The 13660-nt window shown below is 42.7% G+C and overlaps 1 pseudogene; it reads left to right on the forward strand.

The window, feature by feature from the left end:
* Nucleotides 1-6943: 6943 nt before the first annotated feature.
* On the forward strand, nt 6944-7293 carry LOC466139 (small ribosomal subunit protein eS26-like; annotated as a pseudogene).
* The last annotated feature ends 6367 nt before the right edge of the window (nt 7294-13660 follow it).

Raw genomic sequence — 13660 nt, forward strand, 5'->3', positions numbered from 1 at the left:
GCCTAAGGAATCTCCTGTATTCCAGACATGCTCTTCTTGACCTCCATTGTATAGTAGTAGACTGATTTCATCTTGATAGTTCGGGTCAATCACCCCAGTCAACACTGTAACTCCTCTTAGCCTGTTGACTTAGAGGCAGGAGGAGCCCAAAGTGGCAAGGTGATAGTCTTAACTTCCAGTTCAATTGAATCATTGTGTCTTCTGGTGGCAACATTCTTCCCTCTGGAACTAAGACCTCTAGGCCTTAATTGACAGCAGAATGTAACGTTGCAGGAACAGGAAGCAAACGTTTTGCTAATGAGTCACTGGGGTGATAGTGAGTGGTGCCACTTTCACTTCTACCCCTTGATTCCTAGACAGGCTATGGGAGAAGCAGTTTCATACATTGAATGCTGATTCAGAGCACCCACCGTCTTCTGCAGAACTTTGCCCCAGGCCTGCAAAGTATTGTCACCTAGTTGGTGCTGTGATTGTGACTTCAAAAGGCCATTCTTCCCATTCTATCAAGCCATCTGCTTCAGGATGATGGGGAATATGGTAAGACCAGTGAATGCCATGAGCATGAGCATACTGCCACACTTCTTCAGCTGTGAAGTGAGTTCCTTTTTCAGAGGCAATTGTATGTGGAATAAAATGATGGTGGATAAGGCATTCTGTGAGTCCATAGATGGTAATCTTGGCAGAAGCATTGCATGCAGGAGAGGGAAATCCATATCCAGAGTAAGTGTTTATTCCAGTAAGAACAAACTGCTGCCCTGTCCATGGTGTAAGAGGTCCAATGTAATCAACCTGCCACCAGGTAGCTGGCTGATCACCCCAAAGAATGATGCCGTACTGAGGGCTCAGTGTTGGTCTCTGTTGCTGGCAGATTGGGCAATCGGTGGTGGCTGTAGCCAGGTCAGCTTTGGTAAGTGGAAGTTCATGTTGCTGAGCCCATGCATAACCTCCATCCATTGCCACCATGGCCATTTTGTTCATGAGCCCTTTGGGCAATGACAGGGGTGGCTGGGGAAAGAGGCTGAGTGGTGTCCACAAAATGGGTCATCCTATCTACTTGATTATTAAAATGCTCCTCTGCTGAGGTCATCCTTTGGTGAGCATTCATGTGGGGCACAAATATCTTCACGGCTTTTGACCCCTCAGAGAGGTCCACCCACATACCTCTTCCCAAGATTCATTTGTCACCAATTTTCCAGCTATGCTCCTTTCAAGTCCCTGACCATCCAGCCTAACCATTGGCTACAGCCCACTAATCAGTATATAATCCCACATCTGGCCATTTCTCCTTCCAAGGAAAGTGCACGACCAGGTGCACTGCTCAAAGTCCTGCCCACTAGGAAGATTTCCCTTCACCTCTGTCCTTAAGGCATGTCCTAGAAAGGGGCTGTAGTGCTACAGCTGTCCACATTCAGGTGGTGTCTGCATACTGTGCAGTACCATCTGTAAACCAGGCCCTAGTCTTGTCTTCCTCTGTCAACTGATCATAGGGAAATCCCCATGAAGCCATGGGTGCAGCCTGGGAGAGAGAAGGCAGGGTGGTAGGAGTGGGGACCACAGGCATTTGACCCGCTTCCTCATGTAACTCTCTTGTGCCTTCAGGACCTGCTCAAGCCCAATCATGTGTATACCACTTCCATTGAATGACAAAATGCTGTTGTCCATACCCAACTTTGTGGCTAGATGGGTCAGAAAGCACCCAGTTCATGATAGGAAGTTCAGGTCGTGGAGTAGCTTGGTGACTTGTAGTCAAAGGTTCAGTTTCCACCAAGGCCCAGTAACAGGCCAAAAGCTGTCTCTCAAAAGGAAAGTAGTTATCTTCAGAAGATGGTAGGGCCTTGCTCCAAAATCCTAGAGGCCTCTACTGTGATTCACCTATGGGGCCCTGACAAAGGCTCCAAACAGTATCCCTATCTGCCACTGACACCTCAAGCACCATTGGGTCTGCTCGGTCATATGGCCCAAGTGGCAGAGCAGCTTGCACAGCAGCCTAGACCTCTTGCAGAGCCTTCATTTGTTCTGGGCCCCACTCAAAACTAGCAGCCTTTTGGGTCACTCAATAAATAGGCCAGAGTAACACACTCAAATGAGGAATGTGTTGCCTCCAAAATCCAAATATGCCCACTAGGCCTTGTACCTCTTTCTTGGTTGTAGGAGGGGACAAATGCAACAATGTATCCTTCACCTTAGAAGGAATATTTCAACACGCCCCTCACCAGTGGACCCCTAGAAATTTCACTGACATAGAAGGTCCACGAATTTTAGTTGGATTTATTTCCCATACCCTGACATGAAAGTGTTTCACCAATAAGTCCCGAGTGGTTGCTACTTCTCACTCACTGGGTCCAATTAGCATAGTGTCACTGATGCAATGAACTAGTGTGATATCTTGTGGAAGGGAAAAGTGATCAAAATCTCTGTGAGCAAGACATTGCTGGCCTTGCTGGCTGAAGGCAAATTGCCTCTGGTAGGCCTTATGGACAGGAGTAAGAGGCAAATTGCCTCTGGTGGGCCTTATGGAGAGGAGTAAAGAAAAAGTTACCAGGTACCAGGAGATGTGTTAATTTGCTCAAGCAATGAACCACATCTAGTATAGCAGCTGCAATTGGAGTCACCACTTCGTTAAGCTTATGATAGTCCAATGTCATTCTCCAGATCCATATGTCTTCTGCATAAGCCAAATAAAAGAGTTGAGGCCAGGCGCAGTGACTCATGCCTGTAATCCCAGCACTTTGGGAGGTGGAGGCAGGGGGATCACAAGGTCAAGAGTTCAAGACCAGCCTGGCCAACGTGGTGAATCTCTACTAAAAATACAAAAATTAGCCAGGCATGGTGGCGTGTGCTTGTAGTCCCAGCTATCTGGGAGGCTGAGGGAGGAGAATCGCTTGAACCTGGGAGGCAGAGGTTGCAGTGAGCCAAGATCACACCACTGCAGTCCTATTAGAAACCTTTTTCTAACTCCCCAAGCTGTAGCATTAAATGCAGAATCTCTGCTTAGTGGGCCCATATTAATAAATCCAGCCTGATCCAACTTTACGTTCCTTCCACCTGTCAATGAAAAGAGTCAAATTCTGGAAAATATTTGAAGAGTTTTATTCTGAGCCAAATATGAGTGACCATGGCACATGACACAGGCCTCAGGAGGTCCTGAGAGTATGTATCCAAGGTGGTTGGAGTGCAGTTTGGTTTATACATTTTAGGGAGGCATGAGACATAAAATACATTTAAGAAATACACTGGGTTGGTCCAGAAAGGTGGGACAACTCAAAAGTGAGTGAGGGTGGGAGGGTTGAGGGGTGGGGGGGTGGTGCACGGCTTCCAGGCCCTAGGTAAATTTAAACATTTTCTGGTTGACAACTGGTTGAGTTTGTCTAAAAAGACCTGGGATCAATAGAAAGAAAATGTTCAGGTTAAGATAAAAGATTGTGAAGACCAAGGTTCTTTTGAAGTCTTACAGTGGCTGCCCTTAGAGACAATAGATGACAAATGCTTCTCCTATTCAGATCTTTGAAAGGTGTTGACTTTTAGTTAATCTCTTTAGGATTGGGAGGGCCTGGAAGAAAAAGATCTAGTTATGTTAACAGGGATTCTTATAGATGCCAATTTCCCCCCACAAAAGACAGCTTGGCAGGGCCATTTCAGGATATAGCAAAAAAACATGTTTTGGGGTAAAATATTTTTATTTTCTTCCTTGTCTCATGATGTTATGCCAGAGTCAGGTTGGAAAGTAAGTTACCATATATAGGGTTAAATAAAATCCATCCGATGAGAATTTATGGTTGTTAGGGCATGACTCCCCAGACCCCTTAGATAGGAATTTGGGCAAGATAAAAAAAATAGAACTTAGTCCTCACATCATTATCCCATACCTTTAATGTCCATTCCCACACGTATTCTCCAGATTTCTGCTTCTATAAATTAGAGAACTCAAGTAGTTCTTTCCTCATGGGTCACACTCTGAACTTTACCTCTAGGGACCTGCTGGCACTTGAGTCTAGTTACTGCCATAGAAGCAAAGAGTGGGTGTTGGGGCTGGGTCCTGAGGAGAAGCAGCATTGTCTTGCCTGGCAACTGCCTCAGGGGGACCATCACTGTTTCCTCAAGCAATGCAGGGTTAATCTCTTCAGACAAATGTAGAAAGGCTGATAGCAGCCTGGGCCGGGGAGGGGATGTTGCCACCACTGTGAGTGAGGAGGCCATCTCCTCTGGCAAAAAAAGGCTTATTAGAATTTAGGAGCTCAGTGCCCCCAAATTCATCAAAGTCTTCCCACACATCCCTGTCCCAAGTTACAGGGTCTCATTCCTTCCCTACCAATGCCCTTATTTTAACAGTAGACACCTGGTAAGGCTAAGCATGAACCTTTTGCTGTAGGCCTTGTGTCTGATTCTCAGCAATTTCAGCCCTTTGTCTGCAGAAGATAAGACTCTCACCCAGGGCAATCATAGTAGATTTGAGGCTACATATGTGCTTCTGAGGCCAGAAGATAGAATTCCTGAGCTCATCCTTTTTTTTCAGCACTTGTCCAGTGAACTTAGGAACAACCAACCAATTTCATTATATTCCTTGGTTCTCTGCAAATGTTCAAAGTTATTGTGTATAGAGTCACTAAACCCCTTGACTCTGAGGAGCAGTGAATCAGAAGTATAAAATGCATTTATTTTTCACAATTCTAAACCACACCAAGAACTATCAGTGTTCTCCATACTATTAGAAGTAGAGTCCTTAGCACTTTTAGGTCTAATCAGATTAAAGAGCCAACTCCAGAAACCCCAACACCAACTAAAGAAATCCATCCTTAAAATGGATGGAAAGGACATGTGTTTGCTAAGTTTTTACCATTTACAGAGTTTTGGTTGAAACTGTAGCAATCTATTTAAAGAACTCAAATTATCCTGGCCAATAGGAGGGAGAGTTTATTTATGATCTGAAAATAATACTTAGTCTATTCTCCATTCTTTTGATGCCAACAAGGAAAGAAACCTGGTCAAGAAAATGCTCTGATGTGTGTTTTTTGATATCAAGCTCCTGCCTTTGGACTCAACTGACATACGCACACACACACACACACACACACAAAAGGGAGTTTGTTAGGGAAAATTGGCTCACATGATTACAAGGCAAAGTCCCACAATAGGCCATCTGCAAGCTGAGGAAGAGAGAAGCCAGTAGTGGATCAGTCCAAGTCCAAAAGCCTCAAAACCAGGCAAGCTGATAGTGCAGCCTTCAGTCTGTGGCCAAAGCCCCAAGAGCCCCCGGGAAACCACTAGTCTAAGTCCCAGAGTCCAAAGACCAAAGGACCTGGAGTCTGATATCCAAGGGCACGAGGATCAGAAGGAAGCCAGAAGACTCAGCCAGCAAGGTTATCCCATATTCTTCTGCCTGCTTTGTTCTAGCCATGCTGGCGGCTGATTGTATGGTGCCCACTCACATTGAGGGTGGGTCTTCCTCTTCCAGTCCACCAACTCGACTGTCAATCTCTGCTGACAACACCCTCACAGACACACTCAGCAACAATACTTTACCAGCCATCTAGGTATTCTTCAGTCTAATCAAGTTGACACCTAATAACCGTCACACCATTCTTCTACCACAGGCAGTGGCAGGGCTGAAAAGGACATGTGTTTGCTGAGATTTTACCATTTACAGAGTTTCGGTTGAAACTGTAGGAATCTATTTAAAGAACTCAAATTATCCTGGCCAATAGGAGGAAGAGTTGATTTAAGATCTGAAAATAATACTTAGTCTATTCTCCATTCTTTTGATGCCAACAAGGAAAGAAACCTGGTCAAGAAAATTCTCTGATGTGTGTTTTTTGATATCAAGCTTCTGCCTTTGGACTCAACTGATATGAAATTTCTGATTTTTTTCAACCTGGGCAAGGCTCAAGATATTACTGCAAAAGCATTTTCTCCAATAAAGAGTTTGCTAAGCCAATTGACATTATGAACATGCTTTCATGGACTCATTAACCTACTTTAAAAAACAAGTTGTTTATGAAGTTCACCAGGTGAACATGTGTGGACAGAGCTAATGAATGCAAATACGTCTTCCTAGCAGGTTCTCAATCTGTGAATATAGTTCAGAAGCTAGCAGTTAGTTCCTGTTGTTGGAGGGATTTGAAAAAAAAAAGTCAATTTATTTTAAATCATTAAAATTTTAAAAATAGATATACTCTTCTAAAGCCATTTGATCTCCTCCTACACAGAATGACTTTTCTACTAATAACTCCAAGTTAATGAACATTTTATTCTGTCTAATAAGTTTTTTTTTAATTGCATGCACAGACATGGGAGGGGTAGCATGCATAGTGGTTACAAATGTGGACTATAGAGCCAGACTCTCTGGGTTTGAATCCTACTCTGCCATTTTACTTAGTAGGTACTTACACTGTTTGTGCCTCATATCCTCTTCTATAAAATGGGAATAGCAATATTACCTGCTTCATAGTTGTTATGAAGGTTAAATTAGTTAATATATGTAAGGTACTCAGAAGAGTATTAAGTGCTATGTGCATTAGCTTTATTGTCTTGACTTAGCCAACTAAGCACTGGGCCTCAAACAACAAATTAATCTGAACAACTCAACCTCACTTTGTTGTACCGCCGTGGGAGTTTGTATTTGCAAAAGAACCCAAGCATTAGATCATGGATGGGTTAAGCTGGTACGTTCTCAGCAGAATTCTAAGAAAGGTGTCCATGGCCAAGTAGGTTAAGGAATGGAATGGATAATTAAGGCTAAGGTTGAAATTTTTCTTTTTTTTAGGCTGGAAAAAGTTTACAGAATTCCACAGATAATTTCTTTCCAGGTTTATTTGAAAAGAGCTCTCTATATCAGTTTAAGATTGTTTCTTGGAATATTTGTATTTTGTATGACTAGCACACCAGAACTGCAATGGGACGAATGAATTAAAATAAATGCTTCCCCTCTCTCCGGTCTGTCCCTCCAAGATGACAAAGAAAAGAAGGAACAACGGTCGTGCCACAAAGGGCCGTGGCCACGTGCAGCCTATTCATTGCATGAACTGTGCCCGATGCGTGTCCAAGGACAAGGCCATTAAGAAATTCGTCATTCAAAACATAGTGGAGGCCGCAGCAGTCAGGGACATTTCTGAAGCGAGCGTCTTTGATGCCTATGTGCGTCCCAAGCTGTATGTGAAGCTACATTACTGTGTGAGTTGTGCAATTCACAGCAAAGTAGTCAGGAATTGATCTCGTGAAGCCCACAAGGACTGAACACCCCCACCCTGATTTAGACCTGCGGGTGCTGCCCCACGACCCCCACCAAAGCCCATGTAAGGAGCTTAGTCCTTAAAGACCGAAGACGGACTATTCTCTGGAGAAAAATAAAATGGAAATTGTACTTAAAAATAAATAAATAAATAAATGCTTCCTATTATAATAGCTTTTTAAGGTTTAGATGTAATAATTTCACAACTCCTATTACATACAAGTGCATCTTTGGGATGCAAGTACTTACATGTTCAGCTTATTAGCATGTTGTTTTCGGTTCTGCTCAAAAAACATTCTCAACTCGGCTGACTCATTTTAATAGGGACAAAATTTTCACATTCCAACTTGAACAGGGAAGTGGTAACAATTGATTTAGATAGGAGTATCAGAATTTCATTTTGCTAAAGCCTTTTTTGTGCTTCTTAATGCAGTAACACTTTAGGACAGAATGAATATTGTTGGTATCACCACTTCTGCAAATGTGCTCACTCTTCTTTTCTGTTTATTCTAGAAGGTTTACTCACACACTAAATATGGGATGCACCAGTTTTTTATGCTGCAAGTTTGAAATAATACCATTTATTTCAACTACTTAAAAAATATGGGGCTAGGTGCAGTGGCTCACGCCTGTAATCCCAGGACTTTGGGAAGCTGAGATGGGAGGATTGCTTGAGCCCACAAGTTTAAGACCAGCCTGGGCAAAATTGTGAGACCCCGCCTCTACAAAAAAAAAAAAAAAAAAAAAAAAAAAAATTAGCTGCATCTATTGTCCCAGCTACTGAGGAGACTGAGATGGGAGGATCCCTTGAGCCCAGCAGATTGAGGCTGCTGTGAACCATGATCATGTTGATGCACTCTAGCCTGGGTAACAGAGTGAGAACCTATCTCAAAAGAACCAAAACCAAAACAAAAGACTTTGGGTTATAACTCAGAATATGTGAGTTTGGTGAATTTCTTCCAGAAAAAGAAACATTCAATGTTGGATTACCTGCCTTTGAAAAAACTGGCTGTCCTTCTGAAAAGACCTTGCAAATAAAATTGCAAAGAATGCAGGTGTAGAGAGAACTGAGATAACAGCTTGTCCAAAAGGAAATGAGAGTCATTTGTTGAGCAATTTAATGGATCTGAGGTACACTGATCTGATGAGGTACATGATCTGATGAGGTAAATTGCTAACCATTACCATAATGTCCTAAGGGAAACAGAAGGGATTGCATCAGGGCCCCCTGACTAAAACTGAAATATGTTATTGTTTCTGGCCACTCATTGACGGCAGACAGAGTGACATTGAGAGCATGCACCTGGGTTGGAATCTCAGCTGAGCCCCTTTATACAAGGGCTAGGCAAACCTGGGAAAGCTAGTCAAACAGTTGTTTGCCTCATCTGTACAATGGAGGGAATAATATTCTATTTTATTTGTAATAATACATATCATGTTAGCTATCTGTTGCAGCATTAGAAACTTAATGGTTTAAACAACACACATTCAAAATCTCGAAGTTTCTGAAGGTCAGCGTTCCAGGCTTAGCAGGGTGTTTCTGCCTCAAGGTCTCTCACAAGGGTGCAATCAAGGTGTCAGTCAGGACTCTGGTGATATGGTTTTGCTGTGTCCCCACCCAAATCTCATCTTGAATTGTAGCACCCATAATTCCCATGTGTTGTAGGAGGGACCCAGTGGGAGGTAATTGAATCATGGGAGCAGGTCTTTCCCATGTTGTTCTTGGGGTGGTGAATAAGTCTGAGATCTGATGGTTTTATAGAGGGGAGTTCCCCTGCTCAAGCTCTCTTTCCTGCTGCCATGTAAGATGTGATTTTACTCTTCATTTGCCTTCTGCCATAATTGTGAGGCCTCCCCAGCCATGTGGAACCGTGAGTCAATTAAGCCTCTTTCCTTTATAAATTACCCAGTCTCGGGTATGTCTTTATTAGCAGTATAAGAACAGACTAATACATCCGGTCTCATCTGGAGGTTTGACTGAGGGAAGATCCACTTCTAAGCTCACTCTGTGACTACTGGTAGGCCTCAGGCTGTCACTGGCTATTGACTGAAGACTAATTAGTTTCTTCCCTGGTGGACCTCTTCCTAGGGCAGCTCACAACACAACAGCTGGCTGTCCTCAGAGGGAGCCAGGGAGACAGGAGGAGGGAGTGAGGAAGATGGAAGTCAGTCTTCTTATAACCTAATCTTGGAAGTGACATCCAATCACTTTTGCCATATTATAGTCCCTAGAAGCCAGTCATTAGCTCAGCCCACTTTCAAGGGGAGAAGATGACACAGCAGGAGATGGGGACAATGAAGGCCATCTCAGACAGAGGCTGCCGACCACATATACAAACACAGGCCTTTCCTGACTTCTAGCACCAGTCTCAGGAAGGAGTTTGTAGCCTCATGCAGGATTAAATAGTTCCTGGCAGAAATTAGCTCTGCCCAAGGATTAAGGACAGCTGAATTTGACACCTATAAAGCATCACTCTTGAATTCTTCCTGAATTCAGTAAAATGAGTCAGTTAATTAACTCATCGCTAGAGTTTTTTGCCGTATCAGTATATTCTCAGTGGAACAATGAAGATTAACTTGAAAAATAAGTCATGGTTATAGCTATTGCATCCTGAATGGCACAAAACATCAAGGAAATATTCTTTCAGTATTCAAAAGCTATTATTCAGCAATGAAGTTGCTCATGCCATTGATGAACGAGTAAGGGAAGTTCCAGCACGGTAGTGCAGAAGCTGAAAGGAGGCTCACTTTAGTGAATGTAATTTTTATGAGGGTAAAAAATAGTTTAACAGATCATATATCAGATGAAATGATAATAAATTTATTGCGAAAAGGGTTAGCAGACTAGGATGCAATCTTATTTGTCAAATCATGCTTGAATTATACCCTAGCTTGACTATGCACTACGAATTTGGCAAAAATCAAGGAAAATATTCTATGAGAATCAGTTGGCTGTGTGGAATTTATAAGAGAGTATGAATATTCGATATTTTTTGTAAGTTGTGACCTCCTGATTGAAAGCATAGGCATCAGCTTACTACTTTCATTATCATGTTTGCACTAAGGCAATGATAATTGATAAAAACTCCTGAGTACTGGTGAGGAAAGTTCTGACGCTTTAGTAGTGCTGAAAGAAATATGGGCAGGGAGGTTCCAGATGTAGAGGAAGAAAAAAACCTTTCCTATACCCTCTTGGGTTTAGGGGCTGGGGCCTGTGACTTAAACTGACAAATGACAGATTAATAAAAAGTTATTTTATATGCACATAGGGAGGGAGGTGTCACAGAAAAGAAGTGAAAACCCAAATCAGTCAGGCCTAAGAGCTTATATATCATCTTAACAAAGGGTGATAAATTCTGGAGAAATGATAAGACAGAGGAAAAGGGGCTTGGGCTTCTAATGGTGGTATATTGTGGGAGGGTAAATATATCGGGGAAGCTCATTGAAGAAAAGGGTTATGGTCGTAAGGTTTGTTTGTGCAGACTCATCTCAGTGTTGACTTACCAGCTCCTGTGACACAGGTTGTTCTCTGCCTTCTGGTATGGGAGAGGGGAGGGGAGATACTTTTACAAATGGAAATTTGTTATATTTACCCTACTTTTAGGCAGAAAAGGGGAGGGTAGAGAGTTCCTTCTGAATCTGCTATTTCTCAATTGCTTTAACTTCAAAATAATCCTATGCCAAAGTGGTATATTTGGGGGTGGTATATTCTGATCCCCTTCACCAGACTCTCAATCCATCACCAATTGACAGTCCTTAGACAAACTATTGTGCAAGCTCTCACATATCTTCAAGTGGAATTTGATGAATTCCAAAGTATGCTGTCAAAGGCATACTTTGGAAGCTGCCACAGCCTAGAGTCTAAGGAAGGCCTGAGCCAGGTAAAGTCTCCAGACATAGTATTGCAGAAATGACAGCACTCTGAGTGGGACAGTTTCCCAAGGTGTGTGGAGCCACATTTGGAAGGATCAGATTGGTGTCTCGTGGGGCTGATGTGAAAGGACGTCTGCCGACATACGGGAGCTTCTGATCTGAGAAGAGCCTGCTGGGTGGTGGCAATGTCCACTTGGATTCTTTTGAGGTACACACTGGCTGGGTTTTGGATACCAGCACCTCTGCCAATCCAGCATCAAGTGTTCTGGCTTCAGGCACTCCAACATTCTTGTGATACCATTTTTCTAGGTCTTCACTTCTGCTGTGTCTACGCTTCTCTTCTTTACCTAAAGGCTCTGCTTACTCATGGATTCCATTGCCTGATGACATTTGCTCAATGGCTTTTCTTGCTTTGTCTTTCAGTTTCTGCTGCCAATAGGGAGTTCCCGTCTGCCTCACATTTAAATTTCTGCCTCCTCCCAATGTGGGGCAGTTGCCTGGCTCTCTTTACACAATCTATTTTGGGATGGTGGAAACATCTAGTTCTGGGTGTGCAATCATGTTGGACCTAATGCTACTACATTGGCTGAGCGTGGTGGCCCACACCTGTAATCCCAGCACTTTGGGAGGCCAAGGCAGGTGGATCACCTGAGGTCAGGAGTTCGAGACCAGCCTGGCCAACGTGGTGAAACCCCATCTCTACTAAAAGTATAAAAATTAGCCGGGCATGGTGGCAGGTGCCTGTAATCCCAACTACTCAGGAGGCTGAGGCAGGAGAATCACTTGAACCCAGGAGGTGGAGGTTGCAGTGAGCCAAGATCATGTCACTGCATTCCAGCCTGGGTGACAGAGTGAGACTCTGTCTCAAAAAAAAAGAAAAAGCTACCACATCCTCCTTTCTTCCACACTCAGGGTGAGTGTGGACACCTCACAATTGAAGGGAGGAAAAGCCCAATTCCTCTTGCAATAGAGAGACTCTTTTGCAAGACAGGTGCTATAATCTTGTGTAATCACATGCACATCATCACAATCACATACCTCGCATTGCCTTTACCATATTCCATTGGTTATAAACAAGTCACAGGTCCCACCCACATTCAACGGGAGGGGGTTACATAAAGGCATGCATATCAGAAGGGGGAACCATGGGGACCACTTTAAAGTCTATCCACCACATCTCCTTGGTCTCCTTCAGTCTGTGACTGTTCCTCAGTTTGTCCTTTTCTTTCATAACCTTGACTCTTTTGAAGAGTACTGATTGTTTATCTTGCAAAATGTTCTCCATCAGGTTAGTCTGATGTTTTCTCATTATTTGATTAAAGTTATGTATTTTTGACAAAATACCACAGAAGTGACATGCCCTTTTCATTACATCCTGTAAGAAGGTACATGATGTGCATGTTTTGTTTGTTATGTTAGCCTAGATCATATGGTTAAGATAAGGTATGCTGGGTTTGTCCACTGTGAAGTTACTTTTCCCCCTTTGTAAATAGTAAACATCTTGGGATAGAAACTTTGAGACTCTACAAATATACTCTTTCTACTTGAATTTTTTCCCACAACTTTAAGATTTCATTGATAGATTGTGTCTGCAACAATTACTAATGGCGATTTATTGTTTCTCTCATTCCTTTTACATTTATTAATTGGAATCTCTCCAAAAGAAAGATTTATCCCTCTCTTCCACATATTCATGTATTCAATCACTTATTTATATCATTATGGACTCTTAGATGTCTATTTTATTCTGTGGGTTATAATTCAATACTATCATTACAGATTTTGTGGTTCTAGTTGTTCTAGCTTTGGCAACTGGGAGTTCTTTCAGGCTGGCTTCTGTGCCTTTTGATATACCCCATTCTTTTTTTGAATACTTCCTTACTTTCTAGCACAAGAGGCTCCAGCCTCATTTTGTATTCTTCCTGCCTCAGCCCTGGAATCAACTACTTCTCCAAGGAGCCCTGGTTTCTTTTATTGACGAATAGTATTTAGAAACCAAGATCTCAATACTGGGTGTGTTCATTGCTATTGTAATTTTATTGCTTTTAAACTCTCTCAGTGGACAGAGCTAGGAAATACAAACATGTATACCAGCACATTCATATACACATATCTACATCTATATCTACCTATATGTATGTATATTAAAAACCTAGGCATTTATACTTGTATTAGTCCGTTTTCGCACTGCTGATAAAGACATACCCAAGACCGGGTAATTAATACAGGAAGAAGGTTTAATGGACTTACAGTTTCATGTGGCTGTGGAAGCCTCACAGTCATGGTGGAAGGCAAGGAGGAGCAAGTCACGTCTTACATAAATGGCAGCAGGCAAAGAGAGAGCTTATGCAGGGAAACTCCCCCTTATATAACCTTCAGATCTTGTGAGACTTATTCACTATCATGAGAACCACATGGAAAGACCTGCCCCCATGATTCAATTACCTCCCACCAGGTCCCTCCCACAACATGTGGGAATTCAAGATGAGATTTGGGTGGGGACACAGCCAAACCATATCAATACTGATACCTCTATTGCCTGTCTAATGCCACCAGGTTATT

The sequence above is a fragment of the Pan troglodytes genome, chromosome 8, assembly GCF_028858775.2.
Source record: "Pan troglodytes isolate AG18354 chromosome 8, NHGRI_mPanTro3-v2.0_pri, whole genome shotgun sequence".
Classification (NCBI taxonomy): Eukaryota; Metazoa; Chordata; class Mammalia; order Primates; family Hominidae; genus Pan; species Pan troglodytes.